Consider the following 23810-nt stretch of genomic DNA (forward strand, 5'->3'; position numbering starts at 1 on the left):
GTCGGCCCAGCAGCTAAAGCGGCCGCTTACTCTGCTCGTTTCATTTCAGCATACTAGATTTGCACTTTTACTCCGCACGCAGAATTTTTTTCACTCTCTGTTGTTTTCATTACACAAATTTATGAGAAAAATGTGATACATAAATTGAAAAAAAAGGTGACGCCGTTGAATTATAGCACTTGGCGCAAAAACTCAATTTCAGCGCGTGTAAGTAAAAGACTGGCGCGCTGTTACTTTTTATTTAGCGAGGTGAAAAAGTCGCGTCTGGCGCGCGTTGGGTCGCCCTTAAAAATAATAACGCAGAAAGTGCGATAAATCTTGGAAAGGTGTCTCGGCCGCTCGCGTCATAAAGGCAAACCTCAGCGAGTGCATCCTCAGGTCCATTCTTTATCATCAGGCCCCGCCCTTTTCCGACCTCCAAGGCCATTTGTCTCCATTCCCATCGCCTTTTCTTCCCGCGAGGAATCCACTCGACGAGTACAATGCAGTGCGTACGTACGTGTTTCGTTCAAAAAAGAGGCGAGGGTGGAAAATCGAAAAAGTTTTCCCGACCGCCCACAGAGAAAGTCTTTTAAAATTCGTCAGCGGCCGATTCCGATTCATATCTCTCAAGTTTCGCAATTTCCGCCCGAGTCGCGCTAATTGATTGACCCATCTGACTCCGGTGTTTGCTTTTCCCTCGAAAGGGGTGCGAGAACCTGCGTTCCGTTTTAATTTAACTTTTCGAGTGGCGAGACGGGGATAAAATTTCGTGCAATATTGATAGCTGCAAGTTTGCGAGGGTGTGTGCGCGGTCCAAGTTGAACTAGACGTGTGAGTGTTTTCGAAAGACGAAGTTTAAAAGCGAGCGGGCGTGAGTGGATGAAAGCGCTGTGCCTGCTCAACCACCAAGTCATTTGCATACAATTTTGATTACAAACATCGTGTGGCAAAGAAAAGGAAAAGAGAGAGAATTATTTGCATGCAAAAGAGCGACGCAAATTCATGGCCGTCGTGTTTGTGTTTGCGGACGAAAGGTAAAGATTTGGTTTGGACAAATGACGTCGTCGTTTTAGAGTATTTGTACCAGTGGCCTGCAAACTCCTCTAATTAAGGCGTTTGTTTATTTTGTAGCATGAACTTCCTGATGACAAATTCAGAATTAACCTTTTACCATGTTTAAACGTACATATATTGAAATAATTCAGCTCGAGCAAAAAAGGACTAATCTTTTCTACAGTTTATATTTAATTAGTTTCAGTTGATTTAAAATTGTGCTTATTGTGATACAAAACTTGAATCTGGCTTAAAAAGTCCTATTTATCGAGAAATAATGTAAACTATTTAATTCAGAAGTCTGTTTCAACCATTATTATTCTGATAAATTTGGCTTATATTTTCAACTCTAGTTTTTATCACTTCCAAAAATTTCTCTGCATCTAAAGTGGATCTTGGGAGCAAATGGATAATGAAAATTGAGCTGCCGGATATGCCCCTGGAACAGCCGAATATAAGTCTATCTGATTGAACAAAAGGATCAAAGAAAGGTTAGTGGCTTTTTAAAAGGCCCGGCCAAAGAGCAAGAAGAAAGGAACGCGCCAAAGAGAGACCAAAGTTTTGCCTCGCTGACTTTTCTCCTCTTTTTTTAGTCATCAAACACGCGGTCCGAAGAGCAATAAAGACTTCTCTTCTTTTTCCTCCGCCGACGATATCCAATAAGGAAGAACCTCGCAGTTGTCTTCCTTTCTTTCTTCTTATGCAGTCGCAGGAATGTATTTGCTAGTCAAAGAGCGTAGCCGCCGCAGATCGAGATATTGCAATACAAATGACGCCCATGCGAATTGGCCGCACGCACCGCCGCCGATGCGCACCGTATGCATGCCAAATTATTTCAAACAACGCACACTGCTCTTCGGAGAGCTCCTGCCGTGGGGGAAGGTATGCAATCGGCCCGACATCTAGGTCGGGCGTATGGCCTAGCTCTTTAGATGCGACGATACCGACCACTGCCAACGCGTGACCCTCAGCAGTTTCTACCCTTCTTTAAAAAAAACCAAGAATGAAAACTGGGGAAAAACAAGTAAGTAAAATAAATAATAGATATGAAAAAAATTTAAAATAATTTCATTTCTTTATGTTTCCAAAAGCAGAAGTCAACTGAGCATAACCATAATTCGTAAGGTGAAAATCCATGATTTGAGGTTTCTAAAAATATATCAGGCTAACCTCGATGTATCTAAATTTGCAGGTTTTTATGGGACGTTCAAATTTGGATTTTTTGATAAATTCAAACGGATGTATCTCGGCTTCCCATGGCCACTTTCGGTGACCTCGTGAGCTTCAACTTCAAATTTGACGGTTAGACGACACTTTTTTCAAAATTCTGATATAGCCATTTTGTCAAGCGAAAAAATTTTCTTAAAGCAGGTTAAAAAATAAAATGAGATTTCTTTATGCATCACTCTGATTGCCACTAGAGTTTTTTTTATAGTTCAAGAAAGCATTTAATTAAAAATAATAATAAATATTTTATTTTTTTTCAGCTATAGAAACTTATTTCATAAAGTCATGATTCTGAAACTCTCCGATGAGCAACGCGCAAGACAAATATCAACCATGCATACGCGAGAAAGAAAAATTGGGATGGAAATTGTGCGATGAAGCGCGACCAGGCCGTGGCATCTCCCCAGCTCTGATCAGCAGCAACGTCATAATGAATGTTTGTCTAGCGCCGCTCTGTGAATGGAAAATGAAGCAAACGCGCTGCAAGAGATAGTTTGCTCTTGCTAAACTTTTGTGTTTACTCACTGGCGAAAGCGCATTAGGATGCGTTTGCGTTTATTTTTCTTTCTGAAGAGAGCCCGATGGAAAAAGAGAATATTTTTCATCGTGACAAAGTGATATATCGCGAGCTGAATCATTTCTATCTCGGCTCCACCCTCGCGTTCGAGATCATCTTGCGATTCCGAATTCCAGCCGCAATTACACTGACTTGAGATTCAGCGTGGCAAACGACGGGGGTGCATTTGCGATCAAGAGTCAACAAAACACGCCGTCCTTAAGAGTGCAGCTGCGGTAAGTGGATCTTATTTTATTTCATGGACTTCAGCTTACTTCCGTGAAAGTTGTTTAAGATTAATTAAAAATATTCATTATTTATATATAATATTTGCTTTTAAGTCTCTTGCTTAAATAAAATGGAAATTAAAATTATTTATTTAGCATATAAAATTTTTATATTTTAATCATTTTATTCAGGAATTTTTATCGTGTAAAACAAGTGTTAGTAAAGAAACTTACATGTATGATATTATATTCCTTGAATTTCATTCTCATTTTATTTCCCATGCACTTCTAATCCGAAACCCTCAGCAATCACACGTCGTCCTTGCCGTGTTTCCTGGAGCAACAAAAAACAAAACGTGGCCGGCAAAGATAAAAACGTCTCCTGGGGCGACACTGTCCCCCCATTTCTCGCTTCCTAGATAGGGTGGTTCATCATCTGATGGACGGTCTGCATGCAAAATAGCCGTGTTTGATGTCATCTCGCAGACGTATATTTGCACAGGATCCGAGAACGTTGAAGAACGCCAAGACAAACATTATTTTATCAATTCTTTGGCAATCGCCATAAAAATCTTTGTGTCAATATTTTGCCGGCACGCATGGCTGGTTTATTTTTGCTTCCTTTCCCTGCTTTAATTGAAATTACTCTCTGTTGCCGAGACTAGAATTTGAGGCCGGTCTTGATGAGGTAAGCACATTTATTGCCGGCCGGGCCTCATAACGAATTCCACTGGGAGATTTTGACAGAAGCACTGCTGATTAAGACGAAATAGCGGCCAGCCAGAAAGCCGGCCAAATTGGCCACAACAAGCCTCGGAATGAAAAATAAAAGGGGCCGCACGAGGGAAGGTCAAAGAATTACCTGCCAAGTGAAAAGAAGGACGGCGCACGAAGAAAAAGAGCGAGGGACGCGTGAGCAGCGTGTTCATTTGATGATTGTGGACACTGAGGCAGAAACAAAAGGTCGTCATATTACCAGAGACGGCCGGCGGACAATCACTCAAGAGTGAACACAACGCCCGGCCACACAAACTGCCCTGCTTTGATAAATCCCTTTCTTAATGACGAACGACCAGCCGCGTCACTGTCGCCACCATTTCTCTCAAACCGAAAAACACTTTTGAATGCGTGTTTGATGATTCACTCGCCCTGTTTCTAACAAAATGTTATTCAGCTGGAAATAATTATCGACCCGTAAGAAGAGTAAACCACAAAAAAGAATCTTATGTAAAATAAATACAATACATGTAAAAGCACAAGTTTAAACTGCCACGATAATTTCAAAATGTATTTACAAATAATTTTATTTTATTTTTGAAAAATTATTTACAAAATATATTATTTAAATACAATATTATGATAGAACACATTGTTGATAAAAAAAAATATCTAATTGTAAGATGAAATGGATTTTTTTAAGGAATATCGCCATAATTAAATTTACTTATTCTATGAAATCAATTTCTGGAGCAATATTCAATCATCTCGAATTATAATAAAGCTTTGAATTGATTAACAACAATAATACAAATAAAAGCAATTCAAGATGTAAGTAAGTCTCTTTGATAAAGTCAAATAATGAAGTTTTTACAATTTTCTTTTTAAACACGCCAAATTGTTTTCCAAAAGAAAGAAATGGATTATATTTTTTTACAGACTTGATTTGATCGTGTCATTAATGAGACCTTAAAACAAACAAAAATAAAAAAGCTAAATATTTCATGATTTAATAAACTGAAAAATCTTGTTTTAAAATAATTCTTGTTTCACTCAAGAATTATTTGTTCATAAAATTGTAATACATTGAAGCATATTTTGCATTTCAATACAGTAAATGCTCTCCAAAATTTCAATTAATAATTCACATTATATGCGTGAAAGCAATCACAATCCGTCCATCACAACAATGAAACATATTTTGATTTTTGTTTAAGCTCTCTGCTTTAGCACTTACAATCAGTAACAAAAAAAAATTTGCTATGATTGTTGTAATACGCGAAAATTTGCAGCAATTAAAAATTGTATTTAAAATCGCAAGTAGAAGAGATATTTGAAGTTTTGTTAATTTCCACGAAAAGTGTTGAACTTTTTTTATCTGGCTCTCAGCAACAAACGCTGCGTCGGCTCATCAACATTTGATTAGCTGCAGGTGTAGAGCAGGGCAGAGAGCACTCGACGATCGCGTTTTATTTTTTGTTTCATCATCCAGCAGCGTCTCAAAGGGAATAAATAATTTGGCCCGGTTCCTTTGTTACTCCGGCAAAGTGGAGGAAGAAGGAGTAAAAGCTGTTGCTCGCTCGGCGAAATTTTATCAGAGAGCGATTTTGAATAAATTTTCGCCCTAGGCGTCGAGCGTATCGATGCATCGCGCGTTATTTCGAACAAAGCAAGTTATATCCTTTTGGTTGGCAGGCGGCCAACAACTATTTGGCGACGACGCCCCGCCGAAAGGTGTGCATGCGTGCCGTCGGCTCTGCCACGATTCTCAATCAAAAACTAACTTTTGACAGGACGCATGTGTCAACGCCAAAACACCGTCGGGTCAAAGACTTAATTACATTCGGCCTCGATCAAACGCGGCACACAATGCCGTCGTCCCTGGCGAATGTATGTGCGACACGTCACATGTCAAGTGGCTTTTGTGTTTTGCATAGGTGTGGCTAGATGTGTTTAGATATGGCTCGGGAAAAGTTGTTGCTCTTTTCCACGATTTTTCTAAAGTGCAAAATATTCTCGTGGTGTTGTATAGAGTTATGCGGATTTATGTAATATAAGAATTACAGCAATTGAAATAAAATGAAGTTTAATAATTTCCTGATCATTAAATGCGTTCAATATTTTGATGTGAAGATTAAAAAGGATTGTGTATGTAATAGCAAATTATAAGATAAAATGTTTATTAAAATTTTACCCAAATTCAAATATTCCTCATTTAATTGTTAATATAGCTGTTTGGCTCTTGCAGAATAAAAAATGATAAAATCGGACCAACCAGTTAACTAGATTGGGAATATATAATTCCAATTTTCGATGACATGGATTTATAAATTTAAATGTAAGCTGAAAATTTAAAAAGAAAATAACTTTCAATATACCTTCATACTAAAATTTGGATTATTTTCAATATTTTAGATTAAATTTCTATTTTACATTATAACAAATATTTATTCATAAAATGTTATTACGGGATTTCTAATAATTTTAACTGTATAAATGATGATAATAATAATAATATTGATTTAAATAATATTTAATAAAATACCATAACCATAAATGTTCTCACACTCCTCGATATTTTTAACGAAATAAAATTGTTAATGATCGCCAATGTTTCCTGAGTTTCAGGTCAAATAATTATTAGTCAAAAACTTCAATTATGCAGAATGCAATGAGAATCCATGTAATAATTACTCTTAATGGGAGTAGAATTGAAGTGTTGAATATATTCCATTTATCATCAATTATTGCAAACAGTCAATTCTGATTACATTATTAGGCGCTGATTAAAAAATTATATTCTTAGGTAACAGAATAAATCTTAAAAAAAAACGCGTCTGGAATAATTTCAACATTTTCTATAATGCAAACAAATGCAAAGTGCACTTCTTTCAATCACTCGATCAGGCAACGATGTCGCTCTGGTGTGAAATATTGAGACGTTTTAAAAGCATTTCCAATTGACGCCCGGCGAAAGAGGCTCTTACGTATTCTCTCACTGTGCATCGGAAAAGGTATCAATTTCGCGCCGCCTCCGCCACTGATAGCATTCGAGTGTTAAATATTTTATGAGTTTTCAAGAGACTTCGGGTGCGAGAGAGCGGCCGTTGTCACGGTGCTTGCGAGAGCGGAGGCGCGGTTTTAAAATTTTCACCAGGGAAACTACGTCACCTGATGAGCACGGCACCTCGAAAACTAAACCACTCTAAATTCCTGTGCCCCTGCATTGCATGACGCCACTTTAAAATTTCATTCGCCCCATCCGTTCCCAGGGAGGCTTAATTCGTACATGCCACTTGCCCCATTATTAATGAGCCGGGTCTCTCGACACTTTAACAACGACACAAGCGCGCGCACACATGCACAATCAATTCCGAGCACAGCCAGTCCTCGCCAAATTGAAATTTTTGCTTGGCGTAAGAGAATAATTATTTGTATTCACATGTGAAAAATTTATTGAGTTTCTTTTCCATCATTATTTTTAGTGTTATGGAGAAAGTTGCGTAAAATAAGAAAAATTGTGAGTCAACCTGGAAAAGTAATCTCCGCGAATTTAAACCAGGGTCGCGCCAGTCAGTCATTGGGTGGCTTATTCGTCTGCGCCGCATTTCGCACTAGTGCATGATGGAGAGGAGCACGCGGAGGATTGGATTTTTATATTCCCCTCCCGATATTGTGTGCGAGAATACGTTTTGCTCCTCTTTTTTTCAATAGTTGACGGGTTTTGGGCCGGGCGACACTCGTTGGAGATAAAAAAAATGAGGAAAAACTCTCGATACATACAAAGAAACGCTGACATGACATGCAGCACGGTGGCGGAGGAAAACGAAGACGAATAAGAAGAGCAGACGGAGAGCAGCAGTTTTGCTGCTGAAGCAACCACAGCACTGCCGAAATTGCGGTTCCTGCTAGGCGCGGCAACAAAATCCATCTTTTTTATTCTCCAGCCTGCCGGTTCATCTCGATTTTTTGCTTGCTACTCTCCCTGTGCTGCTGCGTGTGTTATTTTATAAAAATAAATAAGCGACGCCCGCAGAGGCAAGCGTAGAAAAGAAAGTACTCACTTGGGAGAATTTACTGCATTGAATATTATGCTATGTACAAATAACGCCATCGACAGCTAGATTTTTGCAACAAATTATCTGCATAATTTATCTCAAGCAATTTTTTTAATTAAAAGTTTCACGTAATATGTAATGAAGCTTCAAAATACCAAAACAGTAAAATATTGTAGTCTGAATTTTATTCGAGCCGATCGATATTCTAATCCTATTTTTCAATAAAGAAAAGATGAAAAATTAATTTATTTAACTTTCACTTGCTTAATATAAATTCTTTATAAAATAAACGTTTTAAATAAGTATGCTTTTATATATTTACATTATTTCAAAATATTTTTCGACTTGTTTGAAAGTCTGGAAAAACACACTTTTAACTTCAAAAAGTAGTCAGTCATTTTAATTCTAAGTCGCTTCAAGAAATAGTCAGATTTAGTCGATTTTAAATAGGTTTCCTCTCCCTAAACTACAATTGTTTGTAGATATAACTAAATAAATGTTCCAGAATATTGAATTCTGCTAAAAGATTAAACAATTTTTCCGTCGTATGATTGTTAAGAAGTAGAAGGGAAAAATTTTAACTTTATTTTATCTCTATTGAAGTACTTTTTCAAGTTTTATCTATTAGGAACAGGCGGCTGCTGCTTGAATAGTCTGGGATAAACCAGTGCTGCTGGAGTGTAATTTGAAAGAATAAAAAAATCGCACATTTAATATTAAAAGAAGAATGGGAGGGACGTCGGCTGGTGGGAGGGTTTGTCGTCGCCGAGGCACATTTTTTCCAATATTGGCTGCTTTAAATATGCACTCGGCGCGCAGATGAGATGCGACTTCATATCGACTCTTTATGTGTCTTGCCTTCGCCACGAGAGCGCAATTTCCGCGCATATACTTTCATCCCGGCTGCATTACACATTTTATGCTGAATAGGAATTATTTCACATCGAGCCAGCAGCTTTCAGAGTAATACGGAGGTGCATTTTGCACACGAGCGCCTGATGATTATGCATACCGCGCGGCAGATATACATGCATACGGATAAACTCAAATCTGGGCCAGCAGTGCGCTTTATCTTTCAGATTATCGACTCCCTCTGTTCCCTCTCTCGCGTCAGCTGCACGCCGTGGGTGGTGCAGGCAGAAAAATACGCCACTCCGCAATTCCAGCTTAATAATGCAGCGATATGCACGTCTTTGTGACTGCGAAATGACAATGGCTTTGTACCTTTTTGTGTGTTTGTTGCAAGCAATATTATTTCAGATACATTTTAATATTTTAATGTCTTAACAATTTTTATTTTTACATACTAAGTTTCTTTAATTGAACACATAAAGGAATCACACAAAAAATTTAATTTGTTAAAATTTCATTTAATCCTGGTTAAAAGGAATTCTCATTATGAAAAGATCGTTCAGCAATTGCGTTACCCAAGAGTGTTTATGTGGATTCCAGGAACTTTTAATTGCAGCAAAAATGTTATAATCATTTTTTTTCTGTATTAATTAAACTCGCTGCGCTCATTGTCAGTCCTAAGAGCGCGTTGCCCTGTTTGCACTTTATAAAACTGGGTTGTTTCCACCACCTCTCTTTTCACGTGTCAGATAAAAGCCTGTCAATTAATATTTAATCTGCGTGTCGACACAATTATAACTGCACACAAGCCAGCTACACATCGACTGTCCGGTCGCCACTTAGCGACGCTGTTTCGCGGCAAAAGTTGTCGCAGTGTCGAGACTGTCACACAAAAGAACGAAAATTGACGTTCCGCCAGCTTGCTGATTGCAGGGCCGTGTAGATTCTAATTGACGTTGTCCTTTGCGGGTAATGCTCCATGATTGCACTTTTATATAATAATTGTCACAGAAAGACAAAGGAACAGCAAGTCTACGCAATCATGGGCAATTTATAATTATTTGAAAAAGATTTCCGTTTGATTTAACTTTTTGAAAGTGATAAAAAAATTTCTTGTATTTTTAATATTTTTTCTCTCCTATGACATGATATACAGTATGATTGAATAGTACTTCATATAAAACAACATATCCATAATAAACAACATGCAAAAAACAAGTAATGTATTTGGTTATTTCCTTCTTCCAGCATTTTCTTTAAAAAAAAAAAATTAAACAACAAAATCTCAAATTTAATATGATTCAAGTTTTTAAAAATCTTCTATTTACTTTTGATAATAATTTTCTAGATGTGTCTGCACTTTAAATTTAGAAATAACATCACAGCCCTTGTCATTTTCCAAATCCGTAAGTGTCTGTGAAAATCTACTTTCATCCGCCATACATGCGGATCGTCCAAGGGGAAAGCGAGAGCGAGGGCATTTCGGGGATAATAACTCGCCTTTGGAATTAGCGAAACCCATCGAGTGTTAGTTCAGCGAGCGAGAGAGCGGCGGGCGCGCAGCTTCCCTCCCCGATAATCTAACAAGCTAAGGACCGCGCGCGAGAGGGAAAATGCAACGGACCGCGAATGAAAAGCCTTAATAGCGTTAAAAAGGTTTGTTTTTGCAGCAGAGCGGATTTGGAGCGAGTGATCGCTCTGGAGAAACGAATTTATTGCCGGCGACGGGCGTTTGCGCCGATTCGAAAAACAATGAGGTGGAAGCGCGTCATTTTTCCCAGAGACCCGCTGAGCATTTCGATTTGGTTATATCAATTCCAGTTCTTTGGAGACCTATGGCGAGGAGAGACACAATTACTAAGTGTTTCAGTCCAAAAAGATAAAAAAAATTTATTTCATATCGAGTAAAAAAATCTCCCTTATTATAATCATACAGATCAAACTGGACAATATATCAGAAATTTTATAGTAAAATTAATAAATTTATACGTTTCATTCAATGCAATCTTAATTTCCTCAAAAAGCGAGCAGCGTTCAATTCAAGATTTTAATTCATATAAATAAAAACCATTTTTTTTTTGTAATTTTTTATCACAAATTACAATAGTTGAATGAAACAAAAGTAATTTGTTTGTACGAGATATAATAAATATCATATATTGTATTTTTTTACCTAGGTAAAATTCAAGGCAGCAGATAAGGAAATTTACAAATTATAAATAAAAATTCCAACTGGAATTGATATTTTACTGTCATAAGCATCAGAGCCAACTAAAAATTTCTTGTTTCATGAATTCTAAATCATAGGCCATACTCTTTCAGATCCCCCTTCCTTTATACATTTTAATCCCTACTCTTTAACCCTTGTAAATTTTCTATATTGATATCACTGCCATAGGCCATAGCATAGCAAACTACTGAGCCAGGATTTAACTTTTAATAAAATTTATCCTGTACGCCTCTCCACTAATGTCCGGTATATTGATATTGCAATTAGGTGCATGCATGATCGCCTCGGTTGATGCGTTTTAAATCTGCCGTCCGTCCTTTCAGAACGGGGTTTAAAAGGGGTTGGCGCTCATAGAGTTGGTGTGAGAACCAAACATCAGTCAAGAGCAGGGGGCCGCAGCTCTGCGGCGCAGCACGAGAAGTGCATCGGAAACTCCGCTCGAGAGCAAATACATCATGTATGCTAGAATAATTCCATCATAGTTAGTGCGCCGAGAGAAAATCTCGCCCCGAGGCTTTTTGCGCCAGAGAGAGATCGCACGCTTTTTAGAGAGATCAAACTTGTGATAAGAGGTTTTGAGTTCGCCAAGTAACGTTCGAGTTGGTAACAACTGCCATTGCCCCGCTGTGAAAATCGGCGATTAGTGCACACGTAGTTGGAAGCAAAGCACGCTGAGAATCTTTGCAAACTGTTATTGTTCAGGCATTAAGAGGGTACACACGGCGTTAATTATTCAGACCATAAAACCTCTTCTTTCCACAGGATCCGATTGAGTTGGAGAAGAATCAAAAGATTGTACTTACATGCTCGAACAGACCAGCAACCTCCTGCGCTTGCCCCTGAAATATGATATTTTTAGTAAATAGAAATTTTTCATTTTATGCTAAAGTATATAAAAATTTTAATTTCTTTTTAATCTTTTGACTTTTCTATGGTCAATATTTGTCACTTTAAGATTAAATTGTATAATAATATTAATAATCTACATGCGATATATTATACAATAATTATTTTGTTTTGAATGAATCTGATCTATATGTCTTACCTATTAATATTAAGAGGGTATTACCACATGAAAATGGAAATGATATTAGAAATCATAAATAAAAATTTTTTCCAGCAAATCCCATTTTATTATTATTATATTATTATTATTCTGATTTCATTATTTATCTGAAATTTTGACAGTGAACATAAATTTGAATTTGTTATTTATCAAATCACAGGAAAAGCAATCTGATGCAATGAGAGTGCAGCGAATGTTCAAATATTATTTTGTTTCCCACTTTTTGTAATGCTTTACGTTAAAAAAATGCCTGATTTGCATATTTTGAAGAAATAGTCTCTATATTTAATTTACATAATTCCCAGCTTTATTTCTCCAATATCTTTGAAAAATACCCGAAGAAAACTTTCCCAGAAATTCCTGCAGCCGACTCAAGTGATTCTTTTATTTTCCGTCTCATCTGGCTGAATTGCGAAATAGGGCCATTCACCCAGCATTATTGGCGCAGTTTTGGGCCCGATTGGGGCGAATTAGAAAGGAGATGCGGTCTAGACGCGCGGAGAAAGTGTACAATTTCAGCGGGAATGATCTCGTATCTCCATCCAAGCGCCACATGGAAACCAAAACTTTTTATCGGCCAAAACGGCCTGCTTTTCTTTCTAATGCGGCTGTTCGAATGAATTTACAGGGTCATTAAAAATAATGTCAATTTGGCGATAAGCCAGCTGCTCGGGTGAATTTAATATTTCTGTGCCACACATCGAGCGCGAGAGTTTGGGGAAAGGGTGAGGAGAGCTGGCTGGCGTTCGCTCTTTCATTGAAAGCCATTATGTGCCGTTCGGTTTCAGCGGCGTGTGTTTTAATCCGAGGTGCTTCAAAATTGAAATGAGTCGGCGGTGACACAACTCTCTACTTTGTCGCCTCTCACACTCTCGGCGTACGTTTTATTCTGCGCCGTCGAATCACGCACGCAAATGCGTCTCTGCCAACTAAAGTTACACAAACAATTTGGCCTGCTGTGTTGAATTTTGGATCAACGTCAAAGCTATTAGCAAAGTACACATTTCCCAGGCAAAAGCCGCCCTCGAAACCCCTGGCAAATAGCAAACGGATGGTTTGCATACGTCATCGGCCGTGCAAATTTTTCGCCAGCAGAGAGATATGTCAAGTTCTTATGCTTTATATATATTTAAAATTAATTTTTAAATTTTATTTAAAACATTTTTTAACTCCAATATACAAAATTTAATTTAATTTTTTTAAATTGTGATACATTTATATGTTTTAAGTTTTAAAGTTTTTTACGTGTTTTAATTAAATGTTAAATACTGGCCTACGTAATCAACTAAAATACATATTTTAAAATGGTTTATAAATTTATATGTTTGAGTAAATTTGATACAAGTATAATATATTGAAAGATAAATAATTCAAACCCAACGTGCGGTTGGTGTAAAATTCAAATTAGGAATTCTTATGTGTAACAATTATTTTTTTGCCAAAAACTGCAGGCATAATTAAATGACACAATCCATCACTAAATGTGATTAAAATTTAAAAAAAATGCATCAATGTTTGAAGGAATTCTGTAATCTGTTGTGACGCAAATATCTAAAATTAATTATGAAATTAGAAAATAATATTAATAGTAATTATTAAGTGCTGAAAACTAATACTAATGTTAATATTGAGTTAAAAAATTATAATTTGTTTGTAAAATTAATTTTGAATATTTTCCACCAAATGTGAGCAGAACGAAATGAAATTGCGGTGGTGGCGAGATAGAAATAAAAAAGCCGATGATCTCTGCGAGCGACAAAAAAAAAGCTCGCACGAAAAAATAGCTTTGCATATTCAATTTGTGCATCAGCCGCAAAAAAGCTAATTTGCAATCAGAGCCGCAGAACAGAAACTGCTCCTCGGGCAATGAAAACTCGGCGTGTTATTTTTCACGGCCTCACACATCCATAGTACAAACACGGTATGTAGAAGTAGTAGCAGTGGCGGAGATGGGTTTGCTAAATTAGCGTTGGCCGGGGGCAAAAGAGGCGTCCCACCCAATCAATATTAAAACACTCGCGTGAGAGGACCGGGTGGATGTGTGTCGCCTCATAACTTTTGGTTTTGGTGAGTCAGTCATCAGCCCCGAAAGCAAAAATACGTTATATGTACATATAGTGGAGGTTCATACGCGCGCGTCTTCCGCAGCCGAGAGAGTTGTAATATCGCGCGCGCTCTCTCTCGAGTGCTGCCGGCTGGGTAATAAAGTCGGCTGCCAATAAAAACGAATTTGCATGTGAATGGGAGATTAAAACTCGGCGGGCCTCAATGCAGACGAGTCAGCGAGCGCGCCTCAACTGCGAGCCGAATCTCGTCCCTGAAAACCGATATTAGCATCTTACCGCTGCGATCACATCTGATTGTGAGATGAAAAAAATTTAAGATTCTGACTATTTTATTTATTGATCCATTGTAACAAAATTGCAGTGAATCTGAATTTTGATTTTACTTTATAGTTCTTCCCTTCAAAATTTCTTATCTTATAATAAAAATGTAACCGGGCTGAAAGACCTTCAATTAATTGTGTTAAGTTCTTTGCATAAAATTTATATGCACACTATCATAACCAAGTATTTTTATAATAATACGAACTTTCGAATGTATCAACAAGATTTTTGCTATTGCTGGGTACTCAATTATTCAGTGCATTGTACGTTTTTATGTCATTTAATTGCTATAAAAATATAAATAAAATTTTTCTGTATTAAATGTAAAAAATTCGCAAAGAAAAATTAAATTAAATATTAAAGATTAAAAGAGACTTCAAATTATTATGGTGAGTTGAACGTGAAGTCGGTTTTACCTCGGTGTATTTTTTTTTTTTAAATCGTTTGCTGTTTAAAAAAAACAACCAAGGAGGTCAATATATTACTTGCATTTTTACTTACTGAGTTATTTAAAAATCTCGACATTTTTTATTTTGGAAATCCCTTCTCGTGCAAAACAAAGAAGAACGCAGATAAAAAGAGATTAGAGGCTCAATCAATGTGGTGCGCTTCGCACAGAAAAAAGCAACAGCCAGTTCACTCCACTCGGAAGTGATATTAACGGTTCGCCATTAATTGCAGCGTCAGATCCAATTTTACGGCTGCCTTTTCAGGGCACCGGAGAGTTAATTTCGAGAGGCGAATTATTATAAATCGACGTGGATGACGAAGCATTTTGTTAGGGCCGCCGTGTGTGTGTGTGGGAGAAAGAGCGAGTGTGCGCCTTGTAGAGGGAAAGGATTAGGAAAGATTTCCAAAGTTTGAGGCGGCTGGAGCAGACAATTAATTAGGATTTGGGGAGCTATATACAGCGCCTTAACCTCGAGGAAAGCTGCTCGGCAATGACAGCGGCAAGAAAGCAACGCAGAAAGGAAGAAGAATTCTCGAGGGAAGCTGCTGCTGCTGCTACTTCTGAGTCGCTGCACTCGAAACCACTTTTATTTCTCAACGTGTGAAATTAGAGACCCCATCAGCAGTAAAGAACGCCACCGCAGCCCGGCAGCTTTATTCTTTTTGTGTAAAAGAGGGTCTCTCTCTCGCACAGACACATTCGGGAGTGAAGTTTCATTACGTTTTCGCCCGGCGGAAATTTTCATATTTTACTGCTTGCCAACTCGGCGAATGACAGCCATTTATTACGAATTCAGCGCACTGCCGTGATCGAGTGCAGCTTCCAACATACAAACGAGGCTAAATTGTCAAACCAGAGGACTTGACGCGAATCATTTAAGAAAATTATTATTACTCTCAGAATGCTTATTTTCTCAAGAATATATTTTCAAAATAGAAGATATTTTTATTATTCCTTGCTCGTAAATCGTTATTTATAAAAATACAGACTTGACAATTCAATCTTGCAATTTGTTTAATAAAATATTTTATTTGATTATTTGTTAGTCTGGAAACTAGTACACAATTATTTAAAAATTTATATCAATGAAATATATCCATTGAATTTTTTTAACTGATTTTAGGCCTGCAAAAATGGCCACTTTTAAATCGTTCATTCTCCAGATTTTCACTTTTTTTCGGAATTAAAAATCTCCAACTGCTCTCGTTTCATTATAAAGTACGTCACACACAAGCTGCACTTCGTTGCAGAGGTAATTGGATACCTCATTTACTTCAATTCAAAATTTACCTTTTTGTAGAAATGAATGTGTTAACAAAATCAATTTAGTGTTGATATCTTTAATATTTTCAATTTTTATATTTTGGGGTTTTTATGCAGAGAATTACAAGAAATGACGTTCAAAATGCGATTTTACAAAAAAATTATCTACAACTCTCTCCTGTTCGTTGCGTATTTTTATTTTTTAAATTAGATAACTTTGCATTTTTATACCTATAAAAAAACGTCGTCACGAGAAGGCCGCAAAACTCAGGGAACGCTTGCTGAAGTGCATATTATACCTGCTCGCCGTCTTTTAAAGCGGGTAAGTAGAGTGCGGCGACGGCGTGTTTTCAGTGGAAAAAGCCTCTTGCCGGGTGCAGAGGGTGCCTTTAAAGGACTCTCTGCGCTCTCGGCAGCGGCGGCGTCGAGGGCCGTAATACGGCAAAATGCTGCTCATTTTACTGGCCTGGGGATTTAATTAAAGCGTGCGCCTCCAAAGGAATAAAGAACAGTTTGTGCAGAGACGATATGGCGAACGTGTGTGCGCGCGTAAGAGAGAAAGCAGGGCGTTTTTGCACACAAGTGTTTAAGCCAAACACGCCAGCCTTTGCGAAAGGGACGGGGCAATCGAGTTAGGCAACCCGCTCGACCGAAATTCGCTAAATAATTTATTTAAATTTTGATGCGGCCGCTCTGCGAAGCGGATATTTATCTGCGTGGACCATTAGCCAGCGGCGCCGAGCCAAATAATTTTGCGAGTGACCTGCGAAACTCCTCCGCAACTTCAAAGAGAGCAAACTGAAAAACGATCAGAAAATATTATTACGTAAAAGTTGCAGTTTCGCGTTTCCTTCCTCAGAACCCGCAGTTCCCGCGGGAGCACCTCGACAATGAAGTTTCGGCAGGAATGGAGGTTATTGTGAGGTGTTGGCGGCAAAGCCATGCAATATTTATGACCTTTGGTATTTTCGCTGCGCTTCCACATCCGCACACGTCTGTTTTACATATTTCCTCCTCGGCTGCGTTTCGCACACGGGTTCGGTGGCGTGATGCACAAGAAGTGTGCCACCCATGAAATATTTATGCGCGGTGGGCTCGCGTCAAGACTTTGCCGCTGATTTATTAAAACTCTTGAAGTATGAAATTCAGTTTTGTGCGGGTTTTTCTATAGAATTTTAATAAAAAGATGCTATTTAAAAAAAATGTATAAATAAATCATAAAATATTTTATACATTTCTATCCTTACATGATACATTTTTTGATGTCTGTGAATAAATAAAGTCATTTCCGGTCATTTCCAATTTTATGACAATATTGATAGCAAGTTAGAATAAATAATCAGAGATGATCAAAGTTTATAAAGACAAAGGAATGCAACAGGAAAAAAAGAGATGCATATTTTCTAATTTACTGCATTTCTCAACCTAGTAAACCTATTATGACATTTGTATTTTTCCTTAAATTTATCAATTATTTTTTTACTACAGAAAAACTAAATAAAAAAACAATTATTAATTAAACTCGCACAAATTAATTCAAATTTAAAATTCACTCGATAATTAAATTAATGTTTATTTTCTATTATTATCACATAATAAAAATTTCTTGCATTTGATTGTTTGACAAGTTATGCAAACTTTTGGTGCAACGCGGCTTCATTCGGATTTTGCAGGTCAGCGCGCGTGATGGCTGACAAGATGTTGCTGACCAGGCAAATAATAATATTTCAAGCGTTAAATTGCAGAGCGCGGCCAGTGGATAGACGGATGGTTGTGTGTGTGCGAGTGCGAGTGTGTTTAAAGCAATAATGCCTCACTAAATAACAACGCCGCCGTTGGTGAGCAGCTACGGCCGCTGCTGACCAAGCAAATAAAACGGCCGGTCGGCAAACAACAGAAGCTATAGGCCACCCGCTCCTCGCCGCTTTCCGGCGGGATGCATACTTACTCACAGGCCAGTCTAGCCGCCGCACGCCTGCCTAGCTGACACACAACTTTGTAACGAAATTAGCGTCGTGCACGATGCAATTAGGCTGGCCGAAGGACGCACTTTCAACATTTTGATCGACAGTCGAATTGAACTCAACAGCATTGTATCAAAATTAATTCCAATAGGCTTAGCCTAAAATTTTGTTTTAAATATTACTCTGATGCTGCGCTTGGAACAGATTTTACTATAAAAAGTAATAAAAAGCTTAATTAATTTTGATTAAATAAAAAACAAATTAAATTCAGCATCATTTTAACATTTTGTGCTCGTTGATTGTAAAATTATGCTTAAAATGAATAGGAGGAGGACTTCTATACAATCTAATCTAATCACTGATTCTATTTAAGACTTCATAATTTTCATCGTAAAAAACTGCATGTGTGAATCAAAATGAGTGTTTAAAATTCAAACTGTTTGAAAGGTGTAAGATCATAAATTTTAAGCGAGGAAGTAAATAAAATTATTTGAACACTTTATAAGGCTTACTTCGAACAGCAAAAAATTAATCGGTTTCAAATAGCGTTGAATCGCTTGAACGCTGCAATAGCTTAAAGTTTCACTCGCTTTATCTTTGCCAGAGTGAACAAACTGCCGCTGCTTTGGATTTTTTTTATCTCGCTTCCAAGTATTTACTGTCGAGTGAGTAAGAGGGCATAACTCTCGGGAGCGGCTCCTTTTTCCACCAGATAAAATGCGCGGCGAGTGTGCGAGCGGCGGCCAGCGGCATATTTATTATTGGGACCGACAAGGCGCGATTTATAGAGCGGAAAAAAGGCAGAGACAACGCCCTGATTGCGTAAATGTGACTCGAATTCCTCGGACGCCCGCCATCAATACAAGACGCAAAGGTCGTTCCGATCAGCTCCAATCACAGAAAATTGCTAATTACAAAAAAAAATAAAATAAAAATAAATAAATAAATGAAGTGCTGACCTAAATTAAATGTCGGGGTGAAAAGCCGCACTCGCTTTGAATTATAGATGCATATGATGTGTGTATCAGTGAGCGCTTTGAGCTATTTGCGAATACGCCTCTCGACCTCAAACAGACAAACTATACAGCGTGCATATAATATGCAAATCAGCACCTCGCCCCGGCTTTGAAAAGCGCAGTGCCCACATTGAAACGCAATTAAAAGGGCTTGTAACGCGCTAATGGAAATCGGACCCTAATAAGCTGATTACATTTTTCTAATTAGCTGCTGCTGCTGCTGCCAGCATGATTTATCCTCGCGCGTCTGCCACCGATTTGTGCCGAGTATGATAAGCGGCGCGCGACACGGGTTCGCAATCACCGATCTGGTGGCCCCGACATGTCCGAGTCGAGCATTAAATGGTACGGGAACGCCCTTTTAAGGGGTCTGCATCTGCGTTAAGGGACTTTAGTCATAATCTGATTGTGAGCATTGAATTTATTTTTCCAAATAAATATTTTGAATTTCAAAGATTTTAATAACAACTGTGTGAATTTAAATTTCTTGCTTTTCTCCCCATAAGCTTCTGATAAAGTGTACGAGTTTTGTTTACAAGTTTTTTAATTTTATTTCTTGTATAATGTGATAAATCTCAAAATGGGCTGAGATTACACTTAGTACACTAACAAACTTCATTTGAACTTTGAGCTAATAATATCCAGTTTCTTATAGGTTTAAAATAACAAAAAAGAAGTAAAAAATCTTGAAGAAAATAACAATTTTATAAATAAAATTGCTAAGGTAGACTCAAGATTTTCATATTGATAATTGAAATTTTAAATAAAATGGTTTGAAATTATTTAAATAATTAACGTTTCTAAATTTTGGGAAATATTCAAGGAAAAAACAAAATAATATTTATGCTTTTAACATATCATTCTATAAAATCAGCAGTTATATAATTTTTATTTAAATACTTCTCCCTATTATTCAGTGTTGAATTTCGAATAATCTTTTACCTAATTCCCTATAATTATTTGTGCATTTGAAATTATAATTGATAGTTTAAAAAAACTGCACTTTCTTTTAGTTAAATTATTAGGCTTTTGGTAGTGTATGTCGTGAATTATCTAAGGACTATTTTCCACGACCCTGTTTGGTCAACACAAGAGCCGACGAGAGACATACGCACACATAAAGGCAAAAGGACGTGGGGTGGCTCTCTTTGTAAGTAAACTATTTGTATCTCTCACACGTACGTTCGACGCGGCCGGTGATATTTAAGAGAGCCCCGACCGAAATGGTACTACTTCCTTTTCTATCAAACGAGCGGCTATTAAATCTCTTTCTCGATTGTGATGAATAGCACTGCAGAGGCGGCCGGCGCTATCAGTGCCTGTTCAATTGGTCCTCTTATTGTATCACGTAGCCACATGATTGAATTATCAAATTTGGTCCGCAGTGGCGTGAACGAAATTGGCGCGGAGAAAGATGAGCGCCGCTTTCTGTTTGGCGAGAGAGAGGGTGGAAGAGAGATTGGGGGTCGTAAATTCGAATGGCGCAATTTTGGGCGAAAAATGTCTCAATTTCGAAATGATCGCTTTCCATTTTTATTACGCCACACGTGCAAATTTTCAATGAACTCCCAAATGTGCGTCACAAAAACCCAACGTTTTCAGTCGGATCTTTTTTTTAATTTTACACAATTAATTAAAGTAACTGGTTATAACAAATTAAAAAACTGAAGTCAGTTGTGCAAGAAAACCCAGAGCAAAATATTAACAAAATTTGTCATATTCCATTGATTATTAGAAAATCTGTCAGTATGAATTAAAGATTTTTTATATGACAATATTATCTTGTCAAGTTTTAAATCACCAACCAAATAAAATTCAAACTGAAATGAAATTTAACAATTCAAAATTTACTCACAAAGAAATTCGTCCTTCTTCTGTTTCCCGATGAGAATTGTCTGGTCGTATCTGAAACAGAAGAACAAGCGTGTTAGAAATGAGAGCCATAAACCAGAGGCAAACGGCCGTGGAGTGCCGCAGGAGAAAAATTTCATTTCGTCGAGGATTGTTTCAGCCGCGGCGGCACTTGCGAGTCGGAATTAAATCGTAATAACAGCAAATTGCATTATAAAAGAGAGAGAATTAAGCGTGTGTCACTTTCATTTTCAAACAAAGTTATTTCTCGCCCGGGTTTGCACGCCGGGTAATAGGGCGAAGGGAAAAAACGGCGGTGCGCTGCCGAACCCGGGGGAAATACATTTTACGAGGTTTCTGCTCTCCTCGTGCGCTGCAATTCGTGCTTCTTCAACTGGCTAACTTTGTTCGCAAACGAGACGCCGCGCGGCAAATGAGGAGCACTCGTCGGGCGCCGAGGGGCCCTTCCAGAAAAGGATTTCGCCTGATAAATCCCGCTCCCCGCGCACACAAATTGCACACGCCTTTTAATTAGCCGACAAATTAAAAAGTTTGCACATTCTTCGCAGGCACCTAATGAATTCCTCCTTGATTAAATTTTAAATATGTGTGATGCACGCCTTATACATTTAACGACACATTTGCAAATTTATATAAAGATGTTTCGCATCCAGTGAAAAATAAGGAGCAACGGTCGATCTTTACACTCTTGTTGGACCAAGTAAACTTTTCAATTTTGTCATACAGTATTGAAAATATTTTTAAATTTCTAGATCAATCTATATTACAATATTTTTTTTTATAATAATTATTTACAAAATTGGTTTAATTAAGTTCTAATTGTAGTTCAAGTTGCTCCATACATGATTTCATTCAAATAATTAAACGAAAAAAGAATTAAAAAACCAAAGAAAAAGAGAGCGGCAGATGGAGTATTATTTTATCTCATAATCAGAAGTTGTAGCAAATTTCTTGCTTGTGATGGTGCCGTTTTTGCAACCTATTCCTTTTTTTTAAATTACTTGTTTTCAACAATTAAATATAAACAATGTGGACTGTTAAACAATACTAATATTTCTTTGGAAAGTGCATTTTATAATCTAAATCTATAAAACATTGAACTTGAAAACAATATCTATCCACAGTAATGAAAGCAACAAGTAATTTCATGCGGTGCGCTGTCTGCTCGTATTGAGTTTTCATTTTGATCAGTTTGAAGGAAAGCAGTTTGCAGCATTTTTTAAAATTCAATATGATTTATTAGTAATGTTTTGCTTTTTGAATTTATTATATTTACATAAAAATTTGTATGCAACGTTCTAATAAGTAATAATCAGTAGTAAAGATAAAACCAACTTAAGTTTTTTTTACCTCTACAATAATTCTTCCATCTATCTGATATTAAGTATTTTACCTTTATTTTCATCGAGTAATTCATATCCTTGATTTGTTATTTAAAAAAAGATTTAGTTATGCAAAATTTAATTGAATAATAAATAATCAAGTTATTAAATTAATAGAACAGTTATAAATTTCTAAATTTTGAAAATATTTTGCATTAAATTTGTGAATTTCATAATGAATAAAACACTTAATATGCAAATGAATGGTATGTAGAAATGAATAAACAAACAAACATAATTTATGCATTTCTCAGGACTTTGTTTTAGTAGTCCACATCATACAAAGAGCTTTCATTCTGCTTATAAAATGAATTTAATTCTTGTGTAAATAAATCTGCATTAAAAAGTCTCTCAGATTGTTTGCTCAAAAATTGAATCAAACATTCATAATCTTAAGAGCAGAGTCTTCCCAAGGGCAACTTTTAATTAGGTAAATGGAATAATTCGGACGAGCGAGTGTCTGCTCCAAATCACCTGAAGATGCACTCGAACAGAAGGTTCGAGCAGCTGCTGGCAGGCGTACTATTCATTACATTTGAACACATGCTCTGAAGAGCAGTTGAAAAAGTTTGCGCCAAAAGGCCTGCTCAGTCTCTGGTTTGCCTGCCGTTCCTCTCTGAACTGAACCCCCGAGTAATGGCATTCATCTCTTTGGACGAATAACTTTCAAGTGGCGAGGAATATAATTATTACGTTCGGATGACTCCATCAACTTTGCCAATATTCACTCCACAGGCTGTCCAATTACGCTATGAGAACGCGAGAGAGCGGCCGCCTTCCCGGCTCAAAATTTGCTCGCCAACGCACGACCTAATTGAGCTTGCAAATTAGCAATTCACGATTCTAGAAAGGTTTCTACGAATTAACAAATAATTGAAAATTCTCCAACTTTCTAGATTCGGATTTTTATTAAATATCATTCTTGGTTAGAAATCTGTTAAAAATAAAATTAATAAACAAATCAAAATATATAAGATAAATCTTTTGCGTAATGTTCAAATTTTTTCACCATAATGACATAATTCACACAAAAATGTATTTAATATCAGACGCTATACTTATGAACATAATATTTACAAGATGAGAATATTTTGCCGCAACTCTTAGGAACAACTTAAAATTATTTATTATTCTTCGTCAACAAAAAATTTAAGAAAATAAAAAATATGAAAAATGATATGAGTTAAACGACATAACTAAGCTTTCTAGAAAGATAAATAAATAAATTTATTCTCCTTTATACGCTATTTATAATTAAATTTTTGTAATTATTGTAATTTGCGTCACAATCACGGAGTAAATACAGCAACCCCTTCATTGTATAGTTAACTATTTTGCAATAATTGCAAAAGTTGGAAAGAAACTCGAATAATAATTTGTTATTCCACGTGAATACACTTCATAGTTATTCAATTCACGTGTGCAGACGAACTTTCACCTGAGGCGTTGGCAGCAAAATCAATCTCAACGTGTGCCTATTTTCGTGTGAAGAGTTGTTGGATTCTCA

At 37.0% G+C, this 23810-nt stretch overlaps 1 protein-coding gene across 3 annotated transcripts in view; it reads right to left on the bottom strand.

The window, feature by feature from the left end:
* The window catches only part of LOC132200776 (teneurin-m), a 254189-nt gene that overhangs the window by 228735 nt on the left and 1644 nt on the right, over positions 1 to 23810 (bottom strand). For all 3 annotated transcript variants that reach the window (XM_059626482.1, XM_059626481.1, XM_059626484.1), the window contains exons 2-3: positions 20905 to 20954; positions 11706 to 11741 (exon numbers count right to left, since the gene is read on the bottom strand). The gene's annotated coding sequence lies outside the window, so the exon portion shown is untranslated. The remainder of the gene's footprint in view (positions 1 to 11705; positions 11742 to 20904; positions 20955 to 23810) is intronic.

The sequence above is a fragment of the Neocloeon triangulifer genome, unplaced genomic scaffold (genome assembly GCF_031216515.1).
Source record: "Neocloeon triangulifer isolate White Clay Creek 2 clone unplaced genomic scaffold, ASM3121651v1 ptg000014l, whole genome shotgun sequence".
Classification (NCBI taxonomy): domain Eukaryota; kingdom Metazoa; phylum Arthropoda; class Insecta; order Ephemeroptera; family Baetidae; genus Neocloeon; species Neocloeon triangulifer.